This window comes from Zea mays, chromosome 9 (genome assembly GCF_902167145.1).
Source record: "Zea mays cultivar B73 chromosome 9, Zm-B73-REFERENCE-NAM-5.0, whole genome shotgun sequence".
NCBI classification, from domain to species: domain Eukaryota; kingdom Viridiplantae; phylum Streptophyta; class Magnoliopsida; order Poales; family Poaceae; genus Zea; species Zea mays.
The window spans coordinates 21,843,334-21,854,381 of NC_050104.1; the positions used below are offsets into that span (position 1 = coordinate 21,843,334).

The 11,048-nt window shown below is 50.1% G+C and overlaps 1 pseudogene; it reads right to left on the minus strand.

Annotated features, from left to right (window-relative positions):
• Positions 1-5,412, minus strand: part of LOC109942486 (uncharacterized) — a 41,418-nt pseudogene extending 36,006 nt beyond the window's left edge.
• Between the last annotated feature and the right edge of the window lie 5,636 nt (positions 5,413-11,048).

Sequence of the window (11,048 nt, forward strand, 5' to 3'; positions counted from 1 at the left end):
TGACAAACATAAATGCACAGGATATAGCAAACTACCATGTCTAACTAAGACTAACTAAGAGCGAGACTAACGCTAAGACTGTAGCTTCTAAGTATATATTTTGTATTAATTACAAGATCCAACTCTAACGAGCTATGGTTCTAGATTTATCTTGGTCTTGCAGTCGGGATTGCCATAAGACTGGCGTCCACGCCGAGGTGAGCGGTACGGGTGCTGAGTCCCGACGGGAGCGGGGGAACCATCATCCAGGTGACGACGTTTCGCGCGCTCGGCCCACAGCAGGGCGATCTCAGCACAAGCCCTACTCAGCTCGTCTAGCGCATGGTCCAGCTCCGTGTTTAGCACGTCGGCTAGGTTGACTGTGCTGCTCAACCTAGGATTGTCCTCACCGACAGGTGAAACAATCACGCCTCCTGTGCTGCCAGATGGACGGCGGGGGTAGTACTTCAGGTTGAGACCGTCAGCTACCCCACCGAGAACCGAGCAGTAGTGCGAAAGCGCACGCCGTGCAGCATCTTGCATGGCCGCCTCAGCCGAGTCCCGCTCAGAGATAGAATAGTGCTCTGAGCAGGCCTCCGCACCCTGGAGACTGTTCTCCGGGCGGCGCACCAAGCAGGTCGCCTCCCAGCGGTCCGGGTAGACCCCGCGACTATGCTGGTAGACCACACAGCGATACTCGATGGACCAAGTACGCCGATTAAGTGCCCGACGTAGCAGGGTGTCGAGCGCGTCATGGAAGTGACACCCGCGAGCAGCGTCGCGAGTGATGGGTCGAGCAACCCATCCTTCCGGCTCCTGGTCAGCAGAGAAGTCGGTGTCGTGGCTCGAGCTGTCGTCGCCACCTCCGTCGTCTGGGTCTCCTCCAGCAGCTAATCCAGAGGCTGGGGCGCCTCCAGAGGAAGCACAGGGGAGCAGCTCCTCACGGACTCTATCTCCTGGTGGAGCGAGAAAGTAGAGCCCTGCTGCTCCTGTCGCCGACGTTCCTGCTCCTCATGCAGGCGGTGGTGCAGCCGCTCCAAGTGGCTGGACTGTTCGGCCACGGGACGGCGAAGCGGACGCTCAGCAAGGCGGGAGGGTAAGAAGGGGATGACAGACTTTCGTGCAGTGTGTCTAAGACGAGCCATCTACAAAAGACACCGCAAGCAAAAGAGTGAGAACAGAATTAATATGACCAGCAAGTAATGAACCATAAATAAATGAAGGATTAGAATAAAACACAATTTTCAGCGAGGTATAATATATAGTAGAACATAGGTTTTGGTCGATATGACCAACTTTTGAAGGGATATCAAAGTCAAGGCAGGGACAGAGGTCTATAGTCCATAGAACGACCATTCTACTTTAGGTTAGCGGTCCTACAGTCAGCACGGCTTTGATACCACTTATGTCACACCCGGTTTTTGAAGGTAAACCGAATGCGAACCATGTACGTGCCAGGATCAGCAATTCACGTACACAGCAGTTACATAACATGGACATCATCACACAGTGCTCAAATAGTATTAAAAAGGGAAATAATAGTCGATTACATCATATGTCTGAGACATCCACATAGTCTTTACAATAAATCAAAGTGCGGAAAAGAAACGTAGATAAACGCGGCCTTCACAGGCAGCCGACTGGGGGTTGCCGCTAACCCACGCCTAGAACTCGTCGTAGTCTTGGAACTCCTGGAAGTCTCCTTCCATAGCTTCATCTTCTCCTGAGCAGTGGTTGCAATGCTGACAACCTGGGGATGGGGGGGGGTTTGGTGTGTAGAGCAAGGGTGAGTACACATCAACATACTCAGCAAGTATCCTGTTTGGCTGTAGTGGACTAGCTTTATGTGGGGATAAGTCAAGCAGTTGCTTTTAGTTGGTCAGATTATTATTTACTAATAGAAAGCCAGGTTTTAACATTAAGCCAAGTTATTAGCCCGATGTACCCTTTCCAAACGGAAAGAGTACCACTTACCAGTACCATAATCATAACCAGAACCATCAATCTCATTGTCACCTGTAAACCAAAATGTCTCTGATCAAGTACCACTAATCACTGGAGCTCCCTTGGCCGCTCATAACCACGAGCACGGCTGATATATCAGTTTTCAAACACTCTGCAGAGGTTGTGCACTTTACCCACAAGTTGTGATTCCCTTTCGGCCCGGAGAGAGCTACTCCCCATTGACCACTACCTAGGTGGCCTAGCAGGGCATCACTACGTAGCCTTTACAAAGATTCCCCAGGGCTGTAGCCGCCCGTTAGGTTTCCTAAATGCACCGCACTCCTCCCCAAGGGGGCGAACCCAAGCTTGGCAGAGCGAGCCGCATACACCGAGCCCCATTGACGGCACGACGGCTAAGCGAACTACACCCCGGATCCTCTAATTATTCAGCTAAGGGTACCCCATTCCACCCTCATGGTTGCACTGTTTTCCCGGGCGGTCATCCAAAGAACAGGTCCTTACGGAGAGGCACTCGAGAAACCGCTCGAGCCCCCTTAAAGGCCACAAGTACAACATCATAATAAGAGAAGGGAAAACAACGTATCATAGATAATCTCATCATGTTCATTGATTAGAGTTTGAGCAATAGCATAAAGCTAAACAATAATAATCCAACCCAAATAGGTAAACAAGGACATGGATAACAAAGCTAGTCAATCCTTAGGCATAAATGTGTAATGCGGGAGGTGAATTAAAGAATGAATAGGACAGAGATAGGTCAAGGGACACTTGCCTCCACCAACCGACTGCTGCTCAGGGGCTTCTCCTGCGAGTTCTTCGGGCTCCTCGACCGAATTGTTCTCTATGCGATTGCAAGCATACATACATCCATCCATTCAAATTAGGAAACAAACATTACACCATACAAGAGAACAAATAAAGTAAATATGCATAGAATATCACATACGATAATGAATTTACCATGGTTAGAAAGAGGCGGGGAAAGGTCTCGCGAGGGTTAAAGCTTATGCTTGAGGTGCACTACGGGTAGACGAATAACTACATGTTACGTGCTCTAATTCTACTTGGCTTCAACAAAAGGATTAGCTACATGCACTAATGTAAACGTGATCCTTTTTAGTAGATTAACATTGAATGAGATAGACGATTAGCTATACAAATTAACTAATGTAACCAATTTCCAAATTGAGACTCCTATCTTATTAATATAAACAACGTGATTAGCGCGCATAGGATACGGGGGGGGGGGGGGTAGACGGGGCGTCTGGGGGGTAGACGATCGTGTCGCGGACGCGACAGGGCGCTATGCGTCGCGTCGCAGGCACGATGAGCTACGCCAAGGCGCTGCGCGGGCACGCGCACGCGCAAAGCCACGCTTAACGTGCCGCGAACGAGTCGCGCACGCGTCGGGGCCGCGCGCCAAAGGCACGCTGGGCCGAGCTCGAGGCCGCGCCGGGGCCATTACGACACGAGCAAGGCACACCGGCGGCACGCCGGGGTGGGCAGGCGAACACGGACGACGGCGAGGGCGGCCAGGCCAGGCGCGGGGCTCGCCGGGGACGAGCGCGGCGGAGGCGGCCGAGCCGGGCGAGGGTGCCATGGCCGGGGACGGGCGGGGCGGCTCGCCGGAGAGGCGGCCGAGCACGGGGGCGGGCGGGTCGCCGGGGGGCGGCCGAACCGGGGCACGGGGCGGGCTCGCCGGGGTCGGGGCGCGGCGGGGCGGGGTGGGCTCGCCGGGGCACGGTGAGGCGGGGCCGGCGCGGGACGCCCGAGCTGGGGCTGGGGACGGCCGAGGTCGGCGCGGCGGGGCGGGGCGGGCTCGCCGGACATGGGGGCGGGGCTTGCCGGAGGCGGCCGAGCCGGGTGGCTCGCCGAGCGGCCGGGCGGGCGAAGAAGGAGGAGGGAGAAGGGGGAAAGGAGAGGGGAGGAGGGGGGCCTCACCACGGCGGGGGAGGGCAGCGCGGCGGCGCGCGGGGGAGGGAGCGGCGGCGGCGGCGCTAGGGCAGGGGAGGGCGGCGGCGGCGCTAGGGTTAGGGAGAGGGAGAGAGAGGGAGAATGACGGGCGGGGCCCGCGGGGATGGAAATTTTGGAGGGAAGGGGGGAGGGGGCGGCTGGGCCGGCCATGGGCCCAAAGCGGGGGGGGGGCGCGGTTGGGCTGGACGGGACGGCCCACGACGGGGAGGTAAGGGGGAAAGGGGGGAGGGGGCGGCTGGGCCGCCAGCTGGGCCGGTGCGAAGGGGGAGGGGGGCGGCTGGGCCAAAATGGGGAAAGGGGGAGAGAGAGAAAAGGAAAAGGTTTTTTTTTCTTTTTCCTATTTTCCATTTTCTATATCCCCTATTTCGCATATGCCTAATTCTCCAATTCACCCAACCACAAATAAAAAAAAGGTGCATAATCTGGCATGATGCAACAACCAAAAATAGTTCTAGGTTTTGCGTATACAAGATGTCGAGCTAATTCTCGCTATAACTTTTGGAAAAGATCAAGGCTTAGCGAGGAGAAAAAGGGAAAAGGAAAGGGTAACGCCTGAATTTGGTGTGAGAAAAGAAGAAAAAATTCTACCCCCAAATTCAGGGCGTTACATGCTTAGTGACCAAAAAACAAATAATTTTGTAACTTCCACAGTTGACTTGCTGACCATATATATGAGCTACATATGCAACATAACAAAGTTCTATAATCAAATGCACTAATGATGATAATGATATGGGTCACAAACCAGTAGTCTACATAGTGGTGGAAAGATACCAAAGGTATGCAAATAAAAGAAACGAAAACCTTGTCTAAAAGGCAAACACATTAAGGCTATGTATGATGATCATATCAAGAACACATTGAAGATTGTAGCATGTGTTTGGTTTGGGGACTAGAGGGAATGGAATTGTCCTGTCCCTGTTTTGGATCCCAACCTGTGTTCTGGATTACCCCAAGACGCCAAGAAAGACAACGGTGTCGAAAAGGATCTACCCCATCCGCTCATTTTTAGAAGGCAGGGAGAACCCGAATCTAAGGGTTCCACTAGGAGACAGACCCATCCCTCGTCACCCCTCAACCAAACACATGCTGAAAGTGGATTGACCCATCTCATCCCTCATTGTCCCAGGAACCTAACACAACTATTTTCTCAGTGGGTAGCTAACTGGCTCACCTCATATTAGCTGGTGGTCTGTCAAAAATTTCGCGTTGATTCACAGTTGGCATAGAACCATGCAAAGGAAGAACAAGAAATCTATTAGGACTGCCAAGGAAATTATTCCCTTTAATCTTGTCCAGAAGCTTCGAAATTTCATCCCAGCCAGTAAGGAACACAAGGATTGCACCTTCTGCTTCATAGCGACAAATATACTCAATTGTACTTTCCACCTAAAATGTCAACATAGAGGTGTTAGCAGCAACTATTTTTCCTGGGTATGGTTAGCAGTGTATTAAGTTCAAATAATAGTTCTGGTGCACAAATGTGACAGCCATGCAGTTAACTAATGTAACAAGGATCAACATGAAATAAATAAAACTCAGAACAAAAAAATATTGTTTAGGTATTAACACAAGACAGTATTTGGATGGAACTTATGGACATGGTGCTACGGTAGCACCATACTATAATGTATTATCTCAAAGCAAGACTGGATGAAATGACAAAACAGGAAAGCAGAAACGTATCCTCCATGATGAAGAGAAGGGACGTCTATGGTTCTCTAATGAATCATTTACAAAAACATGACTTCCAGCTACTTGAGGAATTAATGTATGCATTTCAATTATACAAAAAATGCACAGTACTTACAAGGCTCAAATCTAGTTCAGCAGCAGACTAAGCTTCAAGGGACTGCCTTGTTGAACTGCTGTAATTTCCATACTCCTTAGTAATGTCAATGTCCTCGAAAAAAATGAGCAACCAAAATGCACTTTGTGTGAAAACTAAAGCAAAATGATTTCTGAAACAATTGTTTTCACAGTTTAGATTTTTTTATCTATCTGTACTTGCAGCTGAAGTGCTTAATCAGTGTGACACAATGCATATATAGAAGTACACAGCTAGACTAATCCATGCTCATCAGTGCTAAATTAAGGGGAAAAGAAGTTGAAAAACGAAGTTTACCTCAAAAACATCAGACAATGGATCACTCTTAACTGATGAAAACCTCTTTCTCCTTGAACTACCTGCTAAATTATCACGTTCGGAATTGATCCTGTAACGTATCTTTTCTAGAACATCTTCCAGAAACAACTCAGCAACAGGAAAAGTGAACCCCTACTCAGAACACCTCAATGTAAATATATAACATACAGACACAATCAATCAGAAGTTCAATTTGATGTTGTTCATGAAACATTACAGTACCGGGATGTGCATCACTGGAGCATCTCCAAAGTACTTGGAAAATAGTTCAGCATTTATAGTTGCACTCATCAGTACAAGGCGAAGATCTGGACGTCTTGGTAGAAGGTCACGCAGTATTATGATGAGAAAATCTTCATTCATGCCGCGTTCATGAATTTCGTCAACTAGTAAATGACTCACCCCAATTAAGTCAGGCTCTTGAACCTGCAATTTATATATTGTTTCAGTAAATTCAAAACGCAACTAAAATGGAAGCATTCAAGCATACAAAAAAAACAATAGGGTGCATTAAATTGCATCAGCAGGTGTTAAGGTAGGCTGAAGTGAGCAAAATATGTCAACAAGGTTGGCTAAAAAGGAGGATATTGCTCCAAGCTGTAAGCTTTTGATGGTAAGGCATAGCTCTTGCAAAGGTGTCCTGAGAATTTCAGGTAACTGAAACTATGGCATTGCATCGTGAATGATCTTTGGATAGAGCCGATAGCAAAAACCTGGCTGAACGCGACCTGCACGACCTCTCCTCTGTGAATAAAATAAAGAGAGAACTACATCTGTTAATGGACTTTTCATGTCTGCAAAGAGCCTAGTTACATATTGTCAGCAGTAACATACCTGAGATGCAAAGATAACTACACTTGGAAAACACCAGTCTGCTAGTCCTAGCTGCGATAGCATTGAACTGGCATGAGATGCAAAGCTTGACCTGATGTCGGTCCGTTCCAACCATCGACTGTTAAAAGATCCTGATGGCGACACAGCAAACTTGCTTGACCTGGTGCAAGTCTCCGGGCCCTACATTCGATTGAGCAGAGAATGACACAATCCTGTGAATTAAAATTCGCCACCAGAGAGTACTCTTTATTAATTTAGCTGAATAGCTTCCTGTGACTCGACTCGATTCATCGATATTGCAGAGAAGAGCAGGCCTCGTCTGTCTAGCTGATGTGATGAACATGCATCAACCTTGCTTTCTACAGTATCTCCTCCTCATCCTCGTGCCTCTGCTGCTGTCTGCCTCTGCTTATGATAGATCAGGTGAGTTCACCTTCGATGGTTTCTCTGGTAACGATCTAATAACCATGGATGCTGCAGCTTCTATCACTAATGACCCCTTGAGCCTCACTAGCGGGCAGAAGGAATTGAGAGGTCACCTGACGGAGAGGGAGGTCGGCTGTGTCTCCCTGGCCGACGGCGGTGCAGAAGCCAGAGGCACGAGGGCGGCGAGCGGGGAGTCGCACCCGAGCCTCGAGCGTGGTGAGCGCGGCGAGCGCGTTGCTCTGCAGCTGGATCGAACCGCGGTACCTCCCTTCCCCGCGGACGGCGCTCACGTCCCGCTCCAGCACCAGCACCTCGAACCCCTTCCGCCTGGCGGCGAGCGCGAAGGCCAGGCCGCCGATGCCGCCGCCGGCCACCAGGACGCGCGCCTTGGGCTCCACCAGGACGAGCCCCGCGCGGGCAGGAGGAAGGCCGGTCCTACGCCTCAGTCGCGGCCGTGGCCGTGGCGCGGACGGGGAGTAAAGCGCGGCGAGAATACGGAGCGCTCGATTGCCGCGGGCGACGGGGTGGAGCTAGCTCGCCGTGCTAGAGTGGGAGGAACGAGAGGAGGGCATCGAGATCGTCTTTGGCGATGCGGCCCGCCTTGTGCTGAGCACGGTGGAGGAGCGGTGGGTCTGGCGGCGGCGCAGCGGCCGCGGTTGGGCACGACGGGCGCGGTTGGGCACGGGTCTGGCGGCGACTCGGCGGGCGTGGTTGGGCGAGGTGGTAGCGGCGCGCGAGGTGGAGGAGCGGTGGCGGAGGCGCGGCGAGCGCGGTGGCTGGCGGCGGCGCAGTGGAGGAGTGCGCGCGGTACGTGCAGTGGGCGAGAAAGAAGAGAGTCATGTGGGCGGGTTGGGGATTTAGGTTTTTAGGTTAAGTTCGACGGTGTCCACGTGGCCCATGAACTTAATATAAGAACGTGGGTACCCACGTTTCTAATACGATAAGTTCGACGGTTTTAGCTAGGGCGCACAGATTTAAACTAAGAACGTGGGTACCTACGTTTTTCAACAAACCCATGAACTTAACTCAATTAAGAACGTCGACACCCACGTTCTTAAATTAACCCACGAACATTTATTAGTTTCTTGTAGTGAAATAGAGCTTCTCCACTATCCAAAATTTCAACAAAACTGGCTTCAGCAGAAGACTTATCCAATTCTTTTTTCTTTCTCTCCTCTTTATTTCTCATCTTGGGACACTGAGAAATATGATAAGTATTTTTTGTGCAATAACAGCAATAAAGGTTGGATTTATGATCTCCAGATCCCCGAACAATTAAACCTTCACCTTTGGGTTCCAAACGAGAATCAACATCAAATTTTTCCTTGGATAATAAATTTGACTTAACATTCTCAAATGTCAGTGAAGTATGATTTCCATAGAGCATAATTTCTTTAAAATTCTTAAAAGAGGGGGGCAACGAGACTACCAACAAAATTGCCTTATCTTCATTATCTATCTTCACATCCAGACTCTCAAGGTCGACACAAATAGAATTAAATTCATTGAGATGTGATTGAATAGATGTACCTTCCGCCATACGAATAGTATAAATGCGCTCTTTGAGACGGAGCTTATTAGCAAGACTCTTAGTCATATATATAGCTCCTCCAATTTCTTCCACAATTATGCCGCAGTTTTTTCATTCATTACTGTTGACACCTTTTCGGAGGCGCCAATCACTCAAAAGAACCAGCGGCGGTGCTCTCTGGTCAGGCGCGGACGGTCCGCGGCTTGGGGCCGGACGGTCCGCGACCTGGCGCGACGTGGCGGTGCTCTCTGGTCAGACGCGGACGGTCCGCGGCACAGGGCCGGACGGTCCGCGACCTAGTGCTGGAGCTCGGGTTCCCTGCCTGACGGCCGGACGGTCCGCGCTCTAGGGCCGGACGGTCCGCGCGTGCGCAGGGACGGCGGAAGATCGCCGACGGCGCCTGGATCTCGCTCCCGGGAGGGACCCCGTCGGGGAGGAGAGATCCTAGGAGTTGTCTAGGCTCAGGCCGGCCGACCTAGACTCCTCTAATCGACATAGAGTCGAGGAGAGGCAGAGAATTTGGGGATTAGAATACTAAACTAGGGCTAAACTAGAACTAGACTAGAACTACTCCTAATTGTGCTGAAAATAAATGCAAGATAGAAGTTGTATTGGTTCGATTGTTGGGGGGTTCAATCGGCCGTAGCCCTTCATCTATATAAAGGGGGAGGTCTGGATCCGCTTCCAACTAATTTCCGAGTTAATCCCGCGGTTTTAGGTAACAAATCCTGCGAGAAACTAGGAACCCTAACTGACTCTGCGCACGCGCGGACCGTCCGCGCCACCACCGCGGACGGTCCGGACCGCGGACCGTCCGGCCTCCGGGCCGGACCGTCTGCACGGTCATTTTGGGTTCGAACATATGCCCCCCTGCCTTTTGGTGAAGGTTGACGAACCAAAAGCATATGAACTAAACCTGATGTAAGTCACCGGGTTTTCGATATGAAGATTATTCAATAAAGCACCAATATAAAGGCCGTTTCGGATTGTATCTTTCTCGGCCATGACCATTTGATCAATGGATCAAAAGGAATAGAATGGAGGTGCCCCCCAGTCTGGATAGACGAAGGGATTATACATGTACCATGGATTCATCATCGTGCCATTCCATGTTTGAACAGGATAATATACCGACGATGAGTAAATAGGTGGAAAGTACCCTGGTCTCATAGAATGAATAGGCGATGCTTGTTGTGTCGCCTTTTGGGCCGTTTTGTTTAACCGTTTTGTTTTAGCAGGTGGCCAGGGTTTCTTTGTTGACCGATCACGTGGAACAGTCTTTTTGCTAGCATTTTTGGAGAGCAACTGATCAAAAGTAGGATCGGCTTTGATCAGCCGATTATATGTGCTTTGACCTTGCGTCTTTTTTCTTGCTTTATGTAGAGGTTGACGCCTTTGGTCATAGGGGGACTGTCCGGCTGAGTTAGCCGGACCGTTTGTCTGAGCACCGGATCGTCCGCACGTAGGTGCCGGACCATCTACGATGTTCGGGCTATGCTGATGTGTTTGGTTCATTAACTGTGCCTGCCCCCCAGTGTCTTCGGACTTTTTAGCCTTCTCGTCCGAAGCCTTTCGAGCAATCTCCTTTTGTGATATATCTGACATGCGGGGATCGCCAATGACGATACCCTTGCCTTTGCCTTTATCGGCCATTTCGGGCCGAACCAAGACCTTTTTGCATGTGAGTTCTATTGTATTAACAGGAAAGGGTTGTGTGTCTACTTGCATCTCCTGAAAAGCCAATCGACCCTCATTTATGGCCGATTGTATCTGTCGACGAAAAACATTACAATCATTGGTGGCATGAGAAAAGGAATTATGCCACTTACAATAAGCACGCCTCTTTAATTCATCAGGAGGAGGAATAGTATGAGTTAATTTAATGTTGCCGTTTTTCAGTAACTCGTCAAATATTTTATCGCATTTGGCAACATTAAACGTAAGCTTAACTTCTTCTTGTCGATTCTTTCGAATCGACTGTAAAGCAGAACATGGTGAAGGTTTAGCCTGCCCTGGCCAAACCAGTTCGGCGGTGTATACATCCGTGGATTCATCGTCCGAGTTATCGTATCCCACTAGATGCATCTTATGGCTAGCCGATTTTGATGTTTCCTTACTTCGGCTTTCACATGTCATAGCCCGCTGGTGCAAGTGCACTAGCGAAAAGAATTGAGTGCCATCTAATTTTTCTTT